Here is a 5101-nt window from a genome sequence, read left to right as displayed (position 1 = left end):
TAGACACCCTTGGCCTGTGTGGAAAGGCACAGAGCATTCTGGCTCCCCAAATAAGAGTGCCAATTAACTGTAGTTAACATGCAAGGCACAAATGCTTTGTCAGGGCTGTGCTAGCTTCCAAACTGTAGCACATGGAGCATCACTAAGGGCTTTGTAAATCATTCGAAAGGATGCTCTGAAATTCCTACACAGCGCAGTGGGTGTCTAACAGTAAGAGAGGTACAATCACACTGCTGTGACACCAACAAAGGCACCAACCAGGTAAACTTGGGGGGGGGAGGGGGAGGCGGGGGGGTGGAGAAAAAGTAAAAAAAGCCCAACTTCATTTCCCTAATCTCATTTTCTGGCTGAATTTGGAGATGCCACTTGGAGCAGCCTAGGTGTAAGGTTTTCTTCCGCACAGCAGTGCAGCACGGCTCTCGATACAGCGTGGGATTCATCTCCCAAAGGCTCGGGAGCGGCCTGCTTATGTGAGCAGGTATCACTCGGATCAGTCACCGTCTGCTCACTGCAGAACTGGAAGCTGGGGGTGCTGGCGGGAGCTCCTGGCGCCATCTTCGGAGTCAGAGCGCCGCCTGCTGCCGCGGAGCCTGCGGAGCCCTCGCTGCGGATCGTGGGGCCTAGGCCGCGGGGCTTGAGTGCGACTCCTGCGCTGCGGGGCCTGAACTGCCGGACCCGGGGAGTGTGGTCCGTGGCGCCTCAGTGCGAGGCCTGTGCTGCGGGGCGGGAGCTGCAGGACCTGGAGAACGTGGTCCGCGGGGCTTGAGCTGGGCGGGAGGTCTGCGCTGCGGGGCCAGGCCTGTAGGGCCTGAGCTGCGGGGTCTGTGGGAGCTGCCTTGTCGGACATGCACTGCGGGGTCTGTGGGACCTGCCTTGTCAGACATGCACTGCGGGGTCTGTGGGACCTGCCTTGTCGGACATGCACTGCGGGGTCTGTGGGACCTGCCTTGTCGGACATGCACTGCGGGGTCTGTGGGAGCTGCCTTGTCGGACATGCACTGCGGAGTCTGTGGGAGCTGCCTTGTCGGACATGCACTGCGGGGTCTGTGGGACCTGCCTTGTCGGACATGCACTGCGGGGTCTGTGGGACCTGCTTTGTCGGACATGCACTGCGGGGTCTGTGGGAGCTGCCTTGTCGGACATGCACTGCAGGGCCTGTGGGAGCTGCCTTGTCGGACATGCACTGCGGGGTCTGTGGGACCTGCCTTGTCGGACATGCACTGCAGGGCCTGTGGGACCTGCCTTGTCGGACATGCACTGCGGGGTCTGTGGGACCTGCTTTGTCGGACATGCACTGCAGGGCCTGTGGGAGCTGCCTTGTCGGACATGCACTGCGGGGTCTGTGGGACCTGCCTTGTCGGACATGCACTGCGGGGTCTGTGGGAGCTGCCTTGTCGGACATGCACTGCAGGGCCTGTGGGAGCTGCCTTGTCGGACATGCACTGCGGGGTCTGTGGGAGCTGCCTTGTCGGACATGCACTGCGGGGTCTGTGGGACCTGCTTTGTCGGACATGCACTGCAGGGCCTGTGGGAGCTGCCTTGTCGGACATGCACTGCGGGGTCTGTGGGACCTGCCTTGTCGGACATGCACTGCAGGGCCTGTGGGAGCTGCCTTGTCGGACATGCACTGCGGGGTCTGTGGGACCTGCCTTGTCGGACATGCACTGCAGGGCCTGTGGGAGCTGCCTTGTCGGACATGCACTGCGGGGTCTGTGGGACCTGCCTTGTCGGACATGCACTGCAGGGCCTGTGGGAGCTGCCTTGTCGGACATGCACTGCGGGGTCTGTGGGACCTGCTTTGTCGGACATGCACTGCAGGGCCTGTGGGAGCTGCCTTGTCGGACATGCACTGCGGGGTCTGTGGGACCTGCCTTGTCGGACATGCACTGCAGGGCCTGTGGGAGCTGCCTTGTCGGACATGCACTGCGGGGTCTGTGGGAGCTGCCTTGTCGGACATGCACTGCGGGGTCTGTGGGAGCTGCCTTGTCGGACATGCACTGCGGGGTCTGTGGGACCTGCCTTGTCGGACATGCACTGCAGGGCCTGTGGGAGCTGCCTTGTCGGACATGCACTGCGGAGTCTGTGGGAGCTGCCTTGTCGGACATGCACTGCGGGGTCTGTGGGACCTGCCTTGTCGGACATGCACTGCGGGGTCTGTGGGAGCTGCCTTGTCGGACATGCACTGCGGAGTCTGTGGGACCTGCCTTGTCGGACATGCACTGCGGGGTCTGTGGGAGCTGCCTTGTCGGACATGCACTGCGGGGTCTGTGGGACCTGCCTTGTCGGACATGCACTGCGGGGCCTGTGGGAGCTGCCTTGTCGGACATGCACTGCGGAGTCTGTGGGACCTGCCTTGTCGGACATGCACTGCGGGGTCTGTGGGACCTGCTTTGTCGGACATGCACTGCGGGGTCTGTGGGACCTGCCTTGTCGGACATGCACTGCAGGGCCTGTGGGAGCTGCCTTGTCGGACATGCACTGCGGGGTCTGTGGGAGCTGCCTTGTCGGACATGCACTGCAGGGCCCAGGGTTTAGCGCCTGTGGGGGTCAGGCCTTCGGGGCATGAGCTGCTGGGCCGGCACTGCGGGGCCCGGGGTTAGGGCCTGGCCCATGGGGCCTGAACTGTGGGGGTGTGACCTTCGGGCATGAGCTGCAGGGCCTGCACTGCAAACCTGGGCTGCAGGGCCTGAGTGGTAACTGCTGTGGGGCATGAGCTGCGGGATCTACGAGACCTGGGCTGTAGAGCCTGGGCTGTGGGGCCTGAGGAACCTGGGCACACAGAGGCTGCTGTTCATCTGGGAAAAAGAAGTGGGCAGCCTCACTGGAGAGAATTTTTGCAAGCAAATCAGATTATGCTAGAAGGAATCTGAGGGAGATCTGTGCATGGCTGAAGACAGCAGTTAGCTGCTTATAACCCTGCAAGATAGCTTTAATGTGTGCCAATAAGAAGTTTAACATCTCTGGCCAATTTGCCAATTTTATGCATTTGCTGTATTCCCCTGTGATATCCAGACACCCTTTTCTGAAAGACACTAAGATGGACGAGGAAGAATTGCTCTCTCCATTGATTTGTAAAACTAAGCTCTGGTAGTGACTCAAAGCCCCTTCTACAAAGTGAAGAGAAGAAAATTCTATTAGAAGAGTTCAGGAACAGTTGCTCATCCAGCATAAACCAACGAATGGACTTGACTTCAGCCATTATTACCCACTGGCCTTCCAGGTTTGGGACCTGAATATTCATGTAATTTAACCACTGTTCCAGTGTTAAGCATGTCTTCTGTCACGGTAATTAACAGAAGTCTGTTGTTGCCCCTGTCTATGCCTTTGTCTGAAGTCTCTTCCACCAAATACCAAGGCAGTTGTGGCACAAGAACAACAATTTATTTTCTCTGAGGGGAAAAAAATAAAAAGGTAAATCTCATTCATTTTACAAATAAATTAATCTTCCTCTGGAGGACCTGCTGGAAATTGTGTGGAGATCAGCAGTGATCCCAATGGACATGGATTAGTGGGCAACGTGCAGGAATGGAAGTCACATATATAATGATGACACTTCATTATCAAATGAGTCTGGAACTTACCATAGGGTTCTCGCCACAAACCTTGGTGTGAGGAGATGGAGAAGAAAGAAGAAAGGAATATCCTGACTGCTGGCCAGATTAATCACAGTTGATGACTCCACTCTGGTGAGACCCTACCTGGAGCACTGTGTCCAGTTCTGGAGCCCCTATTACAGGAAGGATCTGGAGGTGCTGGAAGGTGTCCAGAGAAGGGCCAGGAGTATGATTAGAGGGCTGGAGGTGCTCTGCTCTGGAGACAGACTGAGAGAGTTGGGGTTATTCAGTCTGGAGAGGAGAGAGCTCTGAGCAGACCTTTTTGTGGTCTTCCAGTATCTGAAGGGGGCTATAGAAAGCTGGGGAAGGACTTTTGAGGGTGTCAGATAGGGATGGGACTGGGGGGAATGGAACAAAACTAGAAATGGGGAGATTCAGATTGGCTATTAGGAAGAAGTTGTTCCCCATGAGGGTGGTGAGAGACTGGCAGAGGTTGCCCAGGGAGGTGGTGGAAGCCTGATCCTTGGAGGTTTTTGCAGCCAGGCTGGATGTGGCTGTGAGCAACCTGCTGTAGTGTGAGGTGTCCCTGGCCATGGCAGGGGGGTTGGAACTGGCTGATCCTTGAGGTCCCTTCCAACCCTAATAATTCTATGATGAAAGTAGGAGGCTTGCACTATGTGTCGTTTTCAAGTGTGCATTTCAAACTTCTGAGGTTCTGAAGATGTGTTTCCAAAACTACCCCAACTTTAACACTAGGAGATCCCTGACTAACCTTGACAAAAATTACTTCAATGTCTCCTAAACTTCTAACACCATCAGCTCCTCATTCCTTATCAATGCTAAAGGCTAAGAGTGATTAAACAGGTTCATGATTAAAAAAATATTTCATCTACTTTCATATATATGAGTGAAAATTAGAGACTGAAAAATGGGAATTGTTGTAGGGAGAGGAAAAAAACCCAAACAAACAAAGAGCAAGGTAAAGCAACAAGGAAGCAGGTGAGGGGGAAAACCAAAAGATGATGCATGGAAGATCAAAGGATGGAAGTAGAAGGTACCTCAGAGGAAACATGTTCTTAATGTGGCTCTGAGTACCCCTTTTTCATTTTGTGTGCTCTGTCTTGGAAAGATGATGAGCACAGTGTAGCATTGTCAGAGAAGGTTAAAAAAAAAAAGTCTCACTCCAAGGCATAGAATCATAGAACTGTAGGGGTTGGAAGGGACCTCTGGATATCATTGAGTTCAATCCCCCTGCCACAGCAAGATCAGCTGGGGCAGGTCACACAGGAGCACATCCAGCTGGGTCTTGAAAGTCTCCAGAGAAGGAGACTCCACAACTACAGCCTATATAAATGTGATTAAAATAATAGAGATACACTGAGGTGTGACGAAGGACGTGGTAGGGCTGCTGCACCCCCACTGTAACCCGGCCTTTAATCCCGCCCTGCACCTCCACCGCCAGCCGCTTGAGGGCGCTGCGCCAGGCGCCCTCACAACCTCCGCTCTGCAACTTCCGCCTCGGTGGTGCTGACGGCGGCGGCCCGAGA

The sequence above is a fragment of the Indicator indicator genome, chromosome 4, assembly GCF_027791375.1.
Source record: "Indicator indicator isolate 239-I01 chromosome 4, UM_Iind_1.1, whole genome shotgun sequence".
NCBI classification, from domain to species: domain Eukaryota; kingdom Metazoa; phylum Chordata; class Aves; order Piciformes; family Indicatoridae; genus Indicator; species Indicator indicator.
This window is presented reverse-complemented; position numbering follows the sequence as displayed.